Source organism: Lepidochelys olivacea (assembly GCF_965140295.1).
Source record: "Lepidochelys olivacea isolate rLepOli2 genome assembly, chromosome: 7".
Taxonomy (NCBI): Eukaryota; Metazoa; Chordata; order Testudines; family Cheloniidae; genus Lepidochelys; species Lepidochelys olivacea.
The window spans coordinates 20,391,954-20,410,203 of NC_140417.1; the positions used below are offsets into that span (position 1 = coordinate 20,391,954).

The following is an 18,250-nucleotide window of genomic DNA, read 5'->3' on the forward strand; positions in this document are numbered from 1 at the left end:
AATACCTCAGAGATGTATTTATCTCATGGCTAGTACATTCCCTGATCAGACTTCTTGCTTAAATATTGCAAGCCAGGAACAGAGAGATGTAGAGAAAACATTAAATATTCATTTGGAGGTTCTCTTATTTAGAAAACAATAATTTCTCTCTTGAAAAAGTAATATCTTTGGGTCATCCAATTTAGGAGATATTTGATTGGAGGATTAAGGGATTCCATGCTCATTCGAAGCCCTGTCTTCCATTCATCTTGAGAAAAATGAACTGAGTAGCTTAATGGATAATACACTGATTTGTCCCTGTTGTGGAGTCACAGAGAAATAAATATGTCCCATAGCACTGACTAGCTGGAAGTCAGCACACATGCCCCCCCCAGCCTAATTCACACACGTGAGGCTGCCATCAGAATTGCCGTTCTCGGTGTCCTCTTTAGGAGACAGCTAAACTGACAAGAGGTCATGATCCCCATGATCCGGAGACAGAAGTCACTGATAGGCCATGAGGGATGTAGTAAGGCTTCTGCTACCCAGCTCCTTGACCGTTATGAACAAATTAATTCAGATTTTTTTATTTTGCAAAAATATTTATATTTTACTAAACATGACCAAACTTTTGCATACTCCCTCCCCACTGAGGCCCCATAATTGACATACCAAGAGAACATCGTGTCCGTAGATCCACTGCCTTTCAGAATCCCCTTTCACCATTCTGAGCCATCTATCTCAAGACCCAGCGAAAAGCAGTGTTTTCTATTACCAGTGATTTCTTACTATTGTATCCATCTGCAGAGAACATAGGTGACTAACCGGTATTCAACACATGGCCTAGGCAACACAAGGATAAATGACTCATTGCTGATACAAGTGTCAGGAGTAGCTGCAACTGAATGGATGCAGAGCATAGCTTGCCCTGGATCAACACCTGCAGGTAATTATCTGGCTCTGCTGCACCTACTGTTAATACCCATAGAAAGCAATGGGTACTTTTTCTGGCATTGGCCAGCCTTGCGTGTGTGTGTGTGTGCGCGAGAGAGAGAGAGAATGAACTGTCATGCTCACTTTGCAGTCTGCTTCTGTCCAGTACATCTATTCAGTTGCAGATGTTGCTGCAGCAGCTGTCCCTGGGTAACAGGAAATATAGGTTTGTGTCTTTTGAGATACCCATGATGTAGGCAGCTGCACCATTAACAGGGGAGCAAGGAGGTAACTGGGAATATCTTGGGCAAATCTTGATCTTGAATTTCACCAGCAGGAGCAATGCATTGGTGCCCCTTCTGATATCATTGAAGGAACCTAGAAGAAGGAAAAGGCCAGAGAGCCCAAGAGTTAGCCTGGCTGATTATCCAGTGATTCAGAAATTGCTAATGAAGAGGTGTGTGTTTGCTTCTGGATGCTACTTCTGGTTCAGTACTCCAGTGAAAGTGATGAATAAACCTGGAAGCCTTCACTTTCCTCAATGACAAATTAAATCTTCCCGTATATAATTTCTTGTCCTGAAAACTGCCAGCTGAACAATTGAACTTGTGCTTCGCCAAACAACCAAGGGATAGAAGAAGGCAGGCAAGCCCTAATGGAACAAATGCTGCTGAGGGAGGCTGCCCTGCCTGTTGATTGTAGCCACTTACCAACACATGAATGGCCAACCTGCCTAGATCCAGTGTGTGTAAAACATAGGAACATACAGTTTGTCATACTGCATCAGACCACTGGCCCATCTAGGCTGTTATCTGGCCTCCAGCAGTGGCCAATAACTGGTGCTTTAAAGAAAAGTGGAATGCTTCCATAATGCACATAGCCCTTTGTATGTGGAGGCAATTCCTCATGACTCTGGCAAGCAATCAGCTTCTGGCCTGAAGCATGCCATTTGCTTCCCGGTATTATAAGAAGTGTAATGGGATCCCTCAAGAGCAAGTGGAAAACAAGCCCCTGGTGGTGCACTTGCTGAAGAAACAAACCCCCGTTTTTTCAGAAGCTGTGTGGGTTTGAGCTGTGGGGAATCTTTTTAATTTGAAAAGGAGCCACATATCTCTCTTGCTATGCCAGGCACTGAAGTTGTTTTTCTGTCTTCCTGCAGCATTTTGTTGTTGTCATGCATTTAATTTTACATATCAAAAAGAAAAAGATCCCTTGGGTCAAATAGCTTCTCGTTTTGCTATCGGTGTTTTTGTTCTGCTCTGAAGAAGCTCTTCCATTGGACTAAGAGCCTTATTGCTGAAGTGTGTAGATACTTACCTGTTGTTTGCAGGAGAATGGCCCTTTAATATATGCCCTCTTGGATTTTTTATTCCAAAGGAAATTAAATAAACAGCTCCTTTTAGTCTTTTAAACTCTTCACCCCTAAAAGAATGTGAAGCCAAGTGGAACCAAGAAAAGGATATTTGCCCAGCAATTTGCCCATGAAATGCATTTGTTTTTAATTGCCTCATTAAATCAAGTTACGATGGATTGTATGACCTAACCCGATGCAATCTGACATAATGGGATGCTTTCAGAAGTTCTAGAAAATTGAGAGCTATTCATTTAACTGAGATTTTTTCCATCGACAAATAGCTGTACAGCTCACATGCAGTGGTTACATGCATTAGGAGCACCCTTGTCATGAGAAAAGGCTGCACCATTAATGCATTTTGTCATGCCCAGGCCACTCGATTGGTCCATTATTTCCTTTGGAAATAATGGCTTGTTGGTAGCTCAGGATAAGAAGGGGCAGGTCTGTTATGCTGAGATAGGACCGTGGCCTGAGATTTCTGGCCCATGTGCCCTCTGTACTCAGGCAAGTATAGTGAATTATAATTGCACCAATGTGAAACTCTTTTTGGACTGTAGGGAACCATCCTGTGGGCCAGTCCAATTGCAGCTGTCATTGTCCAACGGGGAAGACTGGACAAACCTGAGATGAGTTTGCAAGGCCAGATGAAAGGGCATTATTTAAGTTCTCCCCAGAGACCAGTGGTCACCAGGCCCATTTCTCCAAGGCCCCCCAAGCCCTTGTGATCAGACAGTGAGACAGTTTATGAGCGTTTTTGGATTTGGTCACAGCAACCCTTGTGTCTTATCTGCGGCACATCTAACGTGTGTCTATCGCTGTAGTAGATAGGTATCAAAGTGTGCCCTAGTGAGCCAAATGGGACAGCTCCTTCTCACAGCATTGGGTCTTGCTCACAATAGAAGCTTCCCCATATCTGCAGCCATGTTCTGCAGCCAGTGGCACAGTCTGCTCCATCACCTGCTCCCTGTAGCTCGAAATTAATAGGGATTGTGATGGGTTGGACCCCTTGGGAAGTCATCTGATGTGCTGAGATACCCCTGAGTCGACTTGTTGTACCAGCATGGGCCGCATTTAACCTGTCTTGCTGAGCCAGGCTCTTAAAACCGCCTCTAACACACACACAGGCAGGGCCACACCCAGCTGCAGATCAGCTCTGGGAAGACTTTGTTTAAGGGACTTGCTCCAGCACTCAGATGTCCACCTTCCTTGGAGTGCAGACCCAAAGATATATTCATCTCTTCCTTCAATGTGGAAGAGGGTATGCACAGTTTCTCACCCCCTGGTTAGAAATACATAAACTGGGTTATATTATAAACCAGAAATAAATGTATTAATTATAACAGGTATATTTTAAGTAGTTAAGGTGGTAGCAGACAGAACAAGGCAGATTACTAAGAAAATAAAACAGAGCATGCAAATGAAGCTTAATACGCTAAAGAAACCCTAAATGTGGTTCTAATAATCTTCTTCACAGGCCAGACACCCTTCTAGCCTGGGCCCAGTTCTTTCTCCCAGTTCAGTCTTAGTTGTTTCCAGCAGTCATCTTTGGTGGAGTAGCAGGGGAAAACTGATGACCCGGATGACCTCACTCCTCACCCTTAAATAGGATTTGCATAAGACAGGAGTCCTTTGTTTCCTAGTTTGACCCCTCTTCCCTTACAGTGGAAAGTTACAAGAAGTCCTAGGTAATGTTTTAGTGTCAGGTGACAAGACCACCTGACTCTGTAGGGCCCTTGTAGCCATTCTTCACAGGCTGATCCACACAGTTCACAAGAAGACAAAGCTCTTTTACAGCCCATTGTCCTTGTTGATCGGCCATCCGCCTGTCTGGCTTTTCCATTGTTGTACCTGAAGGGCTGGCAGTGGGAGTCACCCAAAGGGGCATAGTTGAAACACAGATAGTCAATATTCCCAAATTCAGATACAGAAATATGTGCCTACAAATTGGATAATCACATTCAGTAAATCATAAGCTTTCCAATTATATCTCACATGAGCCATCTTACGTAATGTATATCTCAGTTATGTCATATTCATATCATAAGCATATTTTCATAAAGAGTATGGAATGACACATCACAGGGATGAAGGCAGAAGATAGGTACAATGCAAAATACCAAAGGGAAATGTGGTAGTAAATCCTGCATGGGACTGGGCAGCCCCTACCTATTTGCTGGAGAAAGTAGCAGCCCAGCAGCTCTGGGCCAGCTGTGTCCTGGAGCTTCAGTCTGTGACAGCTTTGCAGCTCACACGCCAACAGGTTTGGCCTCCTTTCCTGCATTTTCCCTTCTGGTGGTGTTTTTGTGACACAGTTACTGAGAGTGTCTCCTAGTTAGAGAATGGTCTGTGAGCAGGAGTTAGAGGAATTATTTGTCTTCTCCTGAGTAGCAGCTGCTGGCTAGTCGTGTTTAATTTGTGTCACACACCTACACGGCACTGTTCATCGAGAAGTATCCCAAAGTGCTTTGCAGACTATGGGCTGCTCAATTCCGCTTTAAGACCTCCTGCCATCCTGCTGAACTCAACTGACTGGTTGGAGTAGAAGTTAGTCCCATTTATGTGTAATGATAACATCACCTATCACTGAAATACACTCACAACTGGAGCATTCAAGAGCATGCAGCAACACTACTTGCTAGTGTAAGGCAAGAATAAAGACAAATATCTAGCTGAAACTATGAAGGATGATTTAGGTTGGGGGGAAAGTGCCATTGAATTGTAATGAGCACAAATGGTCAGAGGTTTGGCTGTATGTCTTGCCTGTACAGAAGCACAGAGACCCTTAGCTCCATGCTCAGAGCATTGGTTCATTACTGACTTGGAGGTAAGAAAGCCTTAAATGAATGATCATCACCACTTTCTGCAGCATCCTTTTTTATCCCTACAGGTCTAAGAACTGAGTAGACTTGACTCTGCTCACCTTGTGAGATTTCACTGTTGCCTAGATGCAGTAGTGAAAGGCAGGGCTGGCTCTAGGTTTTTTGCCGCCCCAAGCTCTGAGAGCGCAACTGCCCAAGCAAAAAAGAGTGGCTGGAATGCTGCTCCTGGAATTGTGCCACCCCAAGCACGTGCTTGCTTTGCTGGTGCCTAGAGCCGGTCCTGGTGAAAGGTACATTGGAAATGTCTTGGATAGATATCTCAGCCTGTGAGCTTGTCATAGCATGGCCATTAGATCTCCTCTTTCAGAGATATCCCAGTGGATTCTGTGGTTCTTCACCATTCACAGAATGATGGGAATTAGAAGAAAAGTTCTTCATGATCCAGAGAGATTAGATTTCAGTAATGAGCACTGTTCTACCTCTCCACAGTCTGGGCCACTCTGTTTCACAAATGGAAAAACTGGGGCCCAGTGAGCTCTTGGCACAGCAATTGTGTGGCAGAGCTGGGAATAGAAACCAGCTGTCCTGCTTTAACCACTAGGCCGTAATAACCCTTTTTTACTTTTCTGACTTCGACTAGTGGGAAATTTAGTGCAAAGAAGATAAAATAAAGCCATCCCACTCTGTCATCTGAGGAGAAGGTGAGGGCTATGGGTCTGACTTACCCAATGCTTCCTGTTCATCAGGCAAGACAAAGCATTGGTAAGTTCCTACAGAAAAGAAATGTCTTTAATTACTAAGGGCTGGATGGTTGATTTGAATTACATGAATTACATGCATATGCTCCTACAAGCCTAGATATTAGAGGACAATTCTGACAGCTGAGTCAGCCAGTACCCTTGAAACATCCCAGTTAGGGTTGTCGGATGGTGATAACAAATCTGAACTCCCACTGGCTATAATACTTTCTTCAAAAGTTTAAAACACTCTCCTTTGTCTTGAGAAGAGGGTTTTCAGTTCTGTCCAGAATGAATGCATGGAGATACTATTTTATGCTTTACCTGTGGAGTTGACTACTGTTGGGTATTGTTCAGGGAAGTATATAAGTTAGATTCAGCAAAGATTTAGAGAGAGGCTTAGGTGAATATAAACAATATCTGCATTTATACTAGCTAAGATACAGGCGATAAGGGCAGTCTATTTTTAGGCCTCAGTGCACATGCTGATCAAAATCTGGGAGCAAAAATAAATGTTCCCCTCCATCTTATTGCTCAGTTTTCCTGGTAGAATTATGGCCATTTTACACCTTCGTCTGAGCTCTTCAGTATAGAGGAGGTCACTGCATGGGTCATTGGTCTTTATGGGCAAGGGAGTTCCCATATTCCTTGACATTTCTAGGCTTGATGGCCATGTTTGTAGTGATAAAGATACAGGAACTAACCAGTCTGAAAAATGTGTGTGAAGGAGTTTTACTTGGCAGCTGTTCACCCTTAGGTGGTTTGGTGATGCAGTCAACAAGTCTGCTTTCAAGACTATGACAGAGCTGACTTTAAGCCCTGGTATTTGGTTTCCATTACAGCTTATGGACATTTTAATTTCCTGTTAGTTGAGGTAGTCATAGAAATAGTGTCACCATTTAAGGAGCATATCCCAGCATGAATAACGAACCAAAAATGCCTCATGCATAGTCCCCACTTTCTTGACTATTATCAGAAATTACAATAAAGGCTCCTAGAGGACTGTGTCTCATTTCCTAAGCCTCTCAACTGGTACAGCCCCAGTGTAGGTTTACCTGTAAAGATGGCAATCTGCCCTTCCCATTGGTCAAGAATATGCCTCCTTGTTATTTTTTCTACAGAAAGGAAATGATGGTCTGGTGCCAGACTCAGAGTCAGGAGATCTGAATTCTATTCCTCACTCTGCCGTGGGTTCTTGGGGCCTGATCCTAATCTGATTTACACTAGTGTGGCTCCATTGACTTTAGTGGAGTTGTTTTTGGTTGACACCAGCATGGGGGAGAGCAGATTCAGCTTTACCTAAGACTTTGGGCAAGTCACTGCGGTCTCAGTTTTCAGAAGGGAACACACTATTCTTGGATGTCCAGCGTGAGACACTTAAATTGAAGCTTTTGAGAATTTAGGTTTTAACTGCTCTGTGCTTCAGCTTCCATATCTGTGGACAAAGGATATCAACACTTCCTTCCCTCAAGTGAGGCATGGTTCATGTTGGAAAAGTGCTTTGAAAGCCTCGAGTAGAAGATGTTCTAGAAATTCACAGTGGTGGTGTTCTGTTTATCTACAGAATAGATACAGCTTGGGAGGCAGTACAGCAATCTTCTCCCACCCACTGCCCTTTGGGGTACTCCAATATGCCTCAATGCTGTAACAGAGCAGACACCCTCTGGATCCTACCTAGCACAAACAAAGAGACTCAAGCCTGTGTTCGGTTAAGCCTTGGCCTCTCTGTTTGAACTGCTAGCAAAAGTATCAGTTAGTGCTGTTTGTGAGGTCGGCTGCTGTTTACGAGGGTCTGGGCAGAGTCCAGCAGCTCATTACCACAAACAACCTGCAGATAAGGCCTTTTCTGCACTGTAGGCTAGAGCTAAATTTGACCTGGCAAGGCAACTGAGAGGAGAACTGCTCCCTGTTCCACTGTCAATTTCCCAAGCCACTCTGCTTTTTAAAAGCCAAATGTCCATCTCCACTTCCTTGCTTTGGTATTGCTTCTTTTTCAGTACAATAATGCCCATATGCCATTTCCTTTTTCAGCCCATAACTGATAAGCCTCTGGGACTGCAGGGATGCGAAGGAGGGCAGAATTTGGCCCGTTCATTTTAGTGTGCATCTTGCCAGCATAGGACTGCAGGCCAGGCCCTATAAAAATCCACTAATTCTAACAGAAAGAGTGTGGCTGCGGGCTCAGGTCCATTGTGTTTAATGATGGATGAATCTCAGAGTTCCATGTGGATAAGCACCTAAGAGCTCAGATGCTTCTCTGAACTTACTGTAGTCGGTGTGGAAATCAGGTTGGAAATTGTACAAGAAGAGATATTCTATTGGTGAGATTTCTGGTATTACCTGGGTGTGGACAGACTGGACAGATCAACCTTTTCCCTGTTTTTAATTGGGTGCTTCCGTGCAGCTGAACCTAGGAGCTAAACTTGTCTGAAATCTCAGAAGAGATTTGGGGTCTAATTCTAGGCTCCACTGCAGCCCAGCTTAGCCTCGGTAATGGGGCTGCAAAGCCCGCTTAACCAGCCCCTACAGAATACCCCTATGCAGGGGCTGGCTTGGGTGCCTCTAGCTACTCCCCTGCAGAGGGACATACTCGGAAAGTGGCCAGGGGCATGATGAGGAGTGGATGGAGCACTTTGAATAGTCTGGGCTTCCCGCTTCAGAGCAGCCCAGTGGTGCTTTTGGGTAGCTGCCATAAATTAGAGCAGCCCCAGAGGCACCTGCCCAAAATGATGGAGACGCATAGGTGACATGAAACCCTTTTTGCCCCCACTTCTCCAGGGCTGCACCTCTCATCCAGCCTTCAGGGTTTGGATTAAGATTATTAATTGATTGATATTCATGTTTACACAGGGCCATAACTTTAACAAGGCAGTTTTCAGCAGCAGAAAAGGATACAGTTCCTGCCTGAAGAGCTTACCTTCTCACATCAGATACACACAGGAAATGATATAATGTGCAAGAAAGGGGTAAGGAAAGGAAATATGTGAGATGGAGCAGTGTGACCGACAGCAGCCCTGTGTTCGCACCCTGGGGACAGGATTGGGGTCACCTGCTAACATTAACCAAGTCTGGTAAAGACAAAAGTGTGTCTGTGATAACTGCTGGCAGGCTTGGATTCATAGTGAACCAGAGCTGTACAGCAGGGGGGGCCAACCTGGGGCTCCAGGGCCACGTGCGGCTCCTCAGAAGTTAATACGCGGCTCCTTGTCTAGGCACCGACTCCGGGGCTGGAGCTACAGGCACCAGCTTTCCAGTGTGCCGGGGGGGGCTCGCTGCTCACCCCCTGGCTCTGCCACAGGCCCTGCCCCCTCCCCTGAGCCTGGCATACCCTCGCTCCTCCCCCCCCGCCCCCCGCCAAAGTCTCCTGCATGCCATGAAACAGCTGATCTGGAGGAGCGGGGAAGGAGCGGGAGGCGCTGCTCAGTGGGGCTGCCGGTGGGAGTGGGGGACTGATGGGGGGCTGCTGACGTATTACTGTGGCTCTTTGGCAATGTACATTGGTAAATTCTGGCTCCTTCTCAGGCTCAGGTTGGCCACCCCTGCTGTACAGCATACAGAACACAAAGCACATGCTGACTGCTGGCTGTATGTATGTCCCAGGCAGGGAGACACAAGTAGCTGAAACATTTTGGGGCACTCAGAGTTCGAATGCGAGTAGTGACTCAACCTCTCCCTGGTGTGAATTGCACCCCGGAACCTGACAAGCAATTCTTATTTTATCCAGAGAGATTGGACCATCTCTAATGGTACATGCTACTCACATGGCTATTCCCACCTGCAGCCTAAGCATTGCTCTTATTTTTATAATAATAGCATTCAAGCTACCATTTTGCTGTTGACATTGTTTGCATACTCTACCTTGATCTTGGCCTGTAACAGCCATGTAGTCCTCCATGAATAATTGAAAAACACTAGATTTGAACATGAGACCCAAAGTCCCGATCTGGATATGAACGTTTACTATTCAGATCTGTTTTTATTTTTATCTCATCTTTCCTAGAAACATGTGATGTGTGCATGGCCTCTGAACTTAAAGTGAGAGGCTAGAACTATCAGACTGAATCCTAATTCCCCTGCCACCAGGCTTCTGATCTCCCATCACTGGATTCCTTTGCAATTCATGGCTGTTACTCCTGTGATTGCAGGCCCCCTGTTGAGCTGGTGCAGGTGGGGAAGTTCAGTCCCTACGTGCTTCCTCTGTTGTGTTAGGTTTATTGTTACTTTAACACCCGGGGGGGGCCCTGCACACACACACCCGTTCTAGCTAATTCTCGCTGCCCAACTTCGGCAATTACAAACCAAGCAGATGTATTTCCAAAACTTGTCATGGTCTCAACCATAGCTAGAAAATATCCAAAGGAAGCAAGTTAAAGGCCACAGTGTCAGCAGAAATCTACAAGAAAAGTAAGTGATAGGGATTGGCCTGAAAGTAACGAAAAGCTTCTTGAGAGCGAGCCTGCTGCCTTCATACATGGTATGATGTATAACTTGAATATGCTAGCAGAAATTTTGTCCCCACCAGCCCCATCATAACCACACCCCATCCCTACCAGGCATTTGAGCTGTGCACAGTGCGTGGAATACATTCAAGTGGAGAGGGACCATCTCTTGCAATGGGGAAGAAGTGATGTGGAAGGCTGCCTATAGCTCCCCTGTATGGTGGTGAAACTTACCCACTGCAATAAGAGGCCTCAGTGTGTCTATTCTGTAAACCAAAGAGATTTTCATATCCAGCACCAGTGGCTTTGTTTCCAGTGTGATGGCAGCGAGTGAGGAACATGATGCATGGCAGATCAGGATGGACAGAAAATCTTCACTGATGTACTGTCTGACACAATGCATGCTAGGCCAAGTGTTGATTAGAAAACATTTTGTATGACTGCTACTTTACACAGCACTTGGGACTGCCCTCAGCTCCCACTGAGTTCAGTGGAAGCTGAGGGTGTTCAGTAGGGCTCACCGTGGGCAACCAACCAGTGCTTAATTTGTAATGAAAGAGGTGCTGGGGCTTGAGCAATTTTTTTTATATTCATAACTGAAGCAGCAAGCCCAGAGGTGCCTGGGGCTACAAACTGCCAAAGCCTAGAGGTGCTGGGGCTCAGCCCTGGCAAGCCCTGGCACAAATTAAGCACTTCACCCAACACCACGTGAGCTCCCATGTGATGCTGTGGCCAAAAGAGCGAATACAATCCTTGGATGTTATGACAGGGTGCTGGGCGCCAAGTGCTTAATCAGCCCCCTGCCACACCAGCCCCAATCAAGAGGAATGGATTGGGTTGGCTGAATAGCCCTGCCTGCTTGGCAACTAGGAACAGATGGCAGCCTAATTAGCCTGGGGAGTGAGGGAGGAAGGAAGCCAGAAGAGGGGAAGAGAAAGGCCAGAGGCTAAGAGGGACTGGTGGCTGTGGTCTGTTGCTGGTGAAGTATGGCTGGAAAACCCAGTACATAGATAGTAAGCTGGTGGTGGGAAAGAACTATAAATAAAATACAGGAGTGATTGCCTCCACCTGCGGCATGCCTGGTTGGTTTTGTGAGGACAACAGGGGAAGAAGTGAGAGGGGCCCAGCTGTGCCTTGCTACAGATGTAGAAATGGGAGTAGTGAGTAGGAGTGGGGAGGGGATTATACCTCAGAATGGAACATTGGCGAGATCGAAAGTGGAATATTTCCTACAGTTCGGGTAGCCGCATTTTTAAAAGGATGCTGAAAAAGTGGAGAGGGTGCAGAAAAGAGTCACAAAAATGACTTCCAGGCTGGAGAAGATACAGTGAGAGACTTACACCGCTCATCTATCTTATCTGAAAGAAAATAGAGAGGTGACTTGATTATGGCTTAGAAGTGCCTTCACAGGGAGAAAATACTGGAACTAAAGGACTCTCGTCAGCCAAGCAGAGAGAGGCATAAAATGAACTAATGGCTGGAAGTTAAAGACAGCCAAATTAAATTAGAAATAAGACACAAATATCTAACAGTGACAGTGATGAATTTCTGGAACAAACTCTCAAGGGAAGTGGTGGGTTCATCTCTTCCAATATTCAGATCAAGACTTGATGCCTTTCTGGAAGGTATACTTTAGCCAAACACAGTATAGGAGTAACTGGGTGAAATCTAGTGGCCTGTTTTATACCAGAAGTCAGACTAGAGGATCTCATTGTCCTTTTTGGCCCTAAAGCCAATGAACGCCTCTCAGATGCACTCAGCACTTTGTGGGATCACGCCTTTTAGAGACCATCATTTTACATCAGTGGACTCATCTAGGATATTGTGGCCATCTAGTCAGCAGTTCTACAGTGTCTTTCATCCTGAAGGGTCAATGGCCTGCGCCCTGCCTGGACTGCATGGTATCTTTGAGTTATTGGGGAGACTTATTCTCCTAGACCCATTCCATCCTTAGTTTCCCTTTTGATAAGGTTGGCCATTGTGCTGGTGAGTTTTATGGCATGAGTCCCTCCATCACTAACAACTGGACTGAGATAGACAGTTTGTTTCACATGGGTTGGGAAAGAAGCCTTCGAATTATATTGATTTTCAGTACCTTACCAACTTGGGCTGGGTTTGTAATTGCCATCCCAGGTGTATAAGATTCTGTGTCTCGTTACCATCCCCCACTGTAAGAGAGATTTAACCATGCAGTGTCTTCTTGCAGTCCATATAGGGCCATAGTCTGTCTAGGAGGTCTAGTTACTGGGTGAATGATCTGTCCTTTCTCTTCAGTTCGGGGGCATTGGTATAGATCATTTCTTCCTGCATGAGGGAGAGGTGGCAGGGAGAGGAGATCTCAGCCAGGATCTCCCGCCCACATTGCCCTTGTGGAGAGGACAGGTTTTGTCTGCTCCCAAACCTGGCAGATCTCCAGAGACCCACACAGGTACTAGAGCCGCTGGAAGTGCCTCCTCATCCCAACACCCTGACATCAAGACATCATTGCGGCTATAATATCGGGGATGTCCTCTGGCGGCAGCTGCCCACAGTTCCAACTGAGGGATTCATAGAAAATATAATACTGGAAAGGACTGCATTATCTTTTCTGAGTCCTATCTGTGGGACAGATGGGGTGTGTGTGTGATGTGCATTAGTTCGCCCGCCCTTGCCAGTCTCCAATCCTTTCTCCCAATGTTGACTACTCAGAGTCTGCACCACGTCATAGAGGAAGCAGAGCACTTCCACAAGGCTCCATCCACCCTGGCATCTGTGCAGGATGATCGGGGTCTATGAGAGGTATGAAGCAATAGTAGTAAAGCAGTTAGGTGTCAGCTTTCTCATCCTAGAGTGCACTGGCCTTCCAACATCTGAGCAGTAACAATACTGCTAGTTAGAAAACAGCGTCATTCTTGGTGTGCATGGCAGTTCATCTCACAAGGGTGTGATTAACAGGGGCTTGGGGAGGGGAGAACTATCTAGGTTCAAGCAGAGTAGAAGGGCATTTGCCCCGCAATGTCAGTCATCAGTTTTCTGCATTGTCAGGCAAGAGACATGCTGCTGACTTATGTGATGGCCCTTGTGTTAGCACTGCTGCCCGATCATTTAAAAAACAAAAATAAAACTGCTACTTGGAGACCAGTTTGAAACATCTGTGGTTTTGCTTTGGAAAAACTTAGAGACACTGTAGTTTGCTCCACAAATTTTGTGGTCAGAGGCAGGGAAGGAAATAAATATTGCATCGTAACTATTGATAATAAAAAAGCTTCCATATTTTATTTTTTCTAAATATTAATGAAGCCTGGAACCCAAATCCAAATGCCTTGAATTAGAAACAGAAAGTAAAACTTACTAGGAATAGGCAATGAAATGGACCCAGAATAGCATCACTGGGCAAGTCAAAATGCAAATGTAGTGTTGCCAGCTCTCACTATTTTATTTTGAGGCTTGCAATATTTGGTGTTTTTCCTTAAAGACCCAGCTTCTGGAAGCAGGTGATTCTGTAAGAACCTCAGCTTTCATATTAAAAAATAAGTAAGTTTTTAGCCCTCATGGTCACAGAGAAAAGCTTGAAAACATGACTCATGTGCAACTTAAAGGCTCAGAAACTAGGATGCACATAAAAAGAACCCAAGGCTTATTTTTTTTTTTTAAAATCTCATGATTTTTGGGTATCCTGACTCATGATTGTTGAATGTCAGGGTAGGTGGTACTGCAAACATACAACCTAAAGGGAATGAGCTGATTAAAACTGATCATTCTTTCAAATCAGGGATGGAGCCTGCCGTTGTATTGTGTTTCTCAGCTACACATCAACACATGCATACCACTGTGGCAGGAAAGTGCCTTTTTTGCCATTTCCAGAGCCTCATCCCAGACAGACTAGGGAAGAGGAGTACTATGTCCCTTCCTCCATCCTTTTGGTGAGGCTGTCGTCACAGCCCTATGACATTGTTATCTTAATATCAGTGGAGTTAGCAGCAGCGAGCTGAATATGAATCATGCTGCTAAATGAGGAATGTTGCAATTGCTAATCACACTGGGGGAGTCAACACCGAGGAGCTGGGCAGGCCTCCAAAGCACCCAGGGACACAAATCTACACTGTGGATTAATAGCCTGCAAAAGAGCACTGTAGAAAACCAAAGCTATTTTGGAGTTAGGGAAGGAAAGGGATCGAAAAGTACTAATTTCCCATAGGAGGAGGTGGACATTTGCCACTCTTTAAACCCCAAAATAGAGACATTGATTTGTTTTTTGCTTCAGCCATTGCTACACATTTTGTTTTGGGCTGAGATCTTGCTTGGCATGAGCTCCAGTTTATGATATCTGAGATCATAGCCAAGGTTTTATGGCTACCTGTTTGTGTTCTGTAACCCACCCAGTATACATTACGTCATGCATGGTGTGATCAATTGCTTCTGTAATGTGCCTTTAACCACCTGCTCTGCTCTCTGCCCATTATTCTTTCTTTGCCGAGACCATTTCTAGGATTCCAAATCTCTGAGCAGCTTCATACAGCCGTCATTTAAAAAACAAAAGCAAACCAGAGAAATGTTTCAGAATTGCACCTTAGAATTACAGTGGCCTGCGAGGGGCTGTGTTCTGTATTGAACCAGTGACAGATTTGCAGTGTGACATCTTGCAATCTGTCAGGGCTTCCCCTTTCTAGCAATAGAAGGCTTTTGGGTTTAGCGTTGTTAGCCTGTGAGGTAACAAGCCTTAAAATGACAAGATTGCTATACAGTGAACAGTGATGTTAGCTCATTTAGAGAGACCTCAAACATGGATATTTCTTCTCTCCCTACAAGCCTATTGTTTTTGTGGTTTGTTTATTTCTATGACAATATCACCCAGTCAGGCCCCATTGTGCAAATATGGTCCCTATCCCCAAAGAGCCTGTTCTTCTGGACTACTGGCACTGGCTTTACAGGCAGAAACTAACCAAGTATAAGAACAGGGACATTTAAAAAAAATTCTAATACATCTGTAACACAATAAGAAAAGGAGTACTTGTGGCACCTTAGAGACTAACCAATTTATTTGAGCATAAGCTTTCGTGAGCTACAGTTCACTTCATCTTCCCACTTTATGCATCCAGTGAAGTGAGCTGTAACTCACGAAAGCTTATGCTCAAATAAATTGGTTAGTCTCTAAGGTGCCACAAGTACTCCTTTTCTTTTTGCGAATACAGACTAACACGGCTGTTACTCTGAAATCTGTAACACAGTGTTCTTTAAAACATATGGCATGCACAGGATACATGAAGGTCTGATACAAAGGTTACATTCACACTCAGGTGGATGTGGGATCTTGTCAATCTGGAGCAATTCAGCCGTCACAAGCTCGCTGTCGTAAAACCTTTATACCGTACCAAACGATCTTGCAGTCTCTCTACATGCAATCCTTTGGAGAGTGCAATAATATTAATTATAGCATCACAAGAGGATTGACCATCACACGATATTCCATTATATCACTCCCAGTATGAAAATCCCAGCTACCATACAGTCCTGAGCCCAATTTTTATTTCAAGAGAAAAGGGCTATTGCTGGCTTGACCCAGTGAGTGGCAATGCAAATTGATTATGTCAGCATTAACTAATGATGCTGGAGGCCAGTACAATGACTATTTGATTGGGGGTTTGGCATTATTAGTCTTGTTACTAATTATGTAAATGTGAGAGCAGTATTAGTGCTAATATTAACCATCAAAATAAAATGGAATTGTACTCATAAATCTCCTAAACTGATGAGGAATTTATGAAGGATCACGACCATCATCCACGGAAAGGAAAAGAACGGAGAAGGTTGGGGGTTTTGAGGGTGGGAATGGAGGGTAGTTATTGGAGGACAAGGATAATATTTTGTTCTCAATCCTGCGAGGTAGGGGTTGAGGTTTGGTTGATGTCCAGATCAGATGTTCTAAGATGACCTTCACACATTTTTTGGAATTGAATATTTTCTCAGCAAGGATAGTTTCTGACTATTTGCTACCAATAAACAAAATAGCCCTCTCTCCTTCTTATATATTAAAGTTACTGCTAGGAAGGAACATCATCTAGCGGTTAGAGAAATGGTGGTGGAGATTTTGCATTTCAGCAGTTGCTGTGATCGGATCTCAAAGGGCTAAAGCGAGACTGAATGTGGCTTAGCTGATGGGCAGCCGTTCACTTTGTGGCTGGCTCTCACACTGTGTTTGAGGGGGAGGATTATGGGTTGATCAATGATGACAATAATAACTCTATTTATAATGCCTTAAATGAAGTGCATAATAATTTAATTTGTGTGTCCACTAATACTATCTACTGCAGGATTTGTTCTTAATTATATCACTATAAATGTAGTTTTAGGCATATTAATGAGCTCCAAATCCTGCTACTTGGCAGACCCATGTAAATGTTACTTTTACTTATGTTCTTATTTGGGAGAAGAACCTTTTTGTTTGGTTAACCTCGTCCCTCCTGGGAGTGGAAGATGCTCCTTGTATTTATTAGTTCATTGGCCAGAATATAGCTTCTGAATTTTCCCCCTAAGAAACAATCTTTCCTCCCTTCTGACCCAGAAATTACTGGGAGACAATTTCTTGGAAATTACCCATGGATCAGTTTGATTGATAGCTTTTTAAAACCAGACTGTTTGTTTAGAATGTTTCCAGTGTCCCGCTGGGGCTGGAGAAGGGATGCTGCATCTCTGGGAGCCTCTAATGAATTCACTAATGACCTGATTTTCATGGAGGATGACCACCTACAGCTCCCATTGGCTTCCACAGAAGTTGTGGTTATATAGCACCTCAGAAAATACGTCCACAAGAGTTGATATTAAAGTAAGGATTAGCAGCTTTAATGAATGCGCCCAACATTGCTTGTGATCCACCTAAAAATGCTTTAGCTTCCCAAATAGCCTGTCCTGAGCATGCAGAGCTATTTCTCCAATCTCCCCACACCACAATTAAAATTGTTTCTTTTAGGGAAACCGCACTTGTTTTGTTGTGCTTAGACAGTGCTAAAAAAGAGTAGTGGAAGGAATATAGAACCTCATGCTTCAGGGTTTAAGCCCATCCCTAACAGAGAGAGAGCAGGCTGAGACCTTGTTGAGCGGCAGGTTGTGCCACATCTGCCGACCCTGGTGTTCTTGAACCTTCCTCTGAGGCTTCTGTTGCTGGGCCACTGTCAGAGACAGGATACTGGACTAGATGAACCACAGGTCTGATTCAGCATGGCAATTCCTATGTTCCTGGGGAGGACTGGAGGAGATGATGGGGGATACCTTAACCTACTCTAGTCTACATCCCAGATGTCATCCAAAGTTTATAGGCAGGTAGACTATTCGCAGGGATCATTAGGTATGATCTTGGGCAAGTTGCTTCACCTCTTTACAGTTCAGTTTCCATCTCTGAAAATGGGGATAGTTCTCCTTACCTTACCTGCTTCCCAAGGGTCGAATGTGAGATCTAATGCATTAATGCTTAGAAGAAAAGTGCTAATGCAAATACTTATTAACATGAGGGAATGTAAAGATTCTTTCTCGTGGAATGGTCAGATATTTACCATTACCCAAAGACATTATGTTCATTCTGCATTAGCTATTTCTAATTGTTGAAATGAAGCCAAGTTTTGTGTGTGTGTGCATGCGTGAGAGTGTGTTTTGAGGAGTCACGCCTTCTTCTGAGCCGATGATGACTCTTTCGCCCGAGGAGCATTTGAAATCTGCCAGAATGTATGTATAGTTGAAAACCGAAATTGAAAACCTTATAAAGGAGCTGCTGCCCCTGTGAGTTATTAGCTTTCATAAGGCATCGGAGAGGAGACATGCCTGCCCACACTTTCCAAGGGAACTATGGACTGGTTGTGGCTACAGAAATCATTCTCCCTTGTCCCCTGAAACGCTCCCCTTGGGTTGGAAGAAGCTTTGGTATACACACCAGTGCTTTCATGCCTCCAAGTGACCTGGCTGCTTTATAGCTGTCCCTCCTTCAAGAGAAACTGGAGCTGCTGAGACATAAGAGTGGGG

At 44.6% G+C, this 18,250-nt stretch overlaps 1 protein-coding gene across 4 annotated transcripts in view; it reads left to right on the forward strand.

Moving 5' to 3' along the window:
* GRIP2 (glutamate receptor interacting protein 2) overlaps positions 1-18,250 on the forward strand; it is a 479,198-nt gene that overhangs the window by 225,949 nt on the left and 234,999 nt on the right. The window lies entirely within an intron of this gene.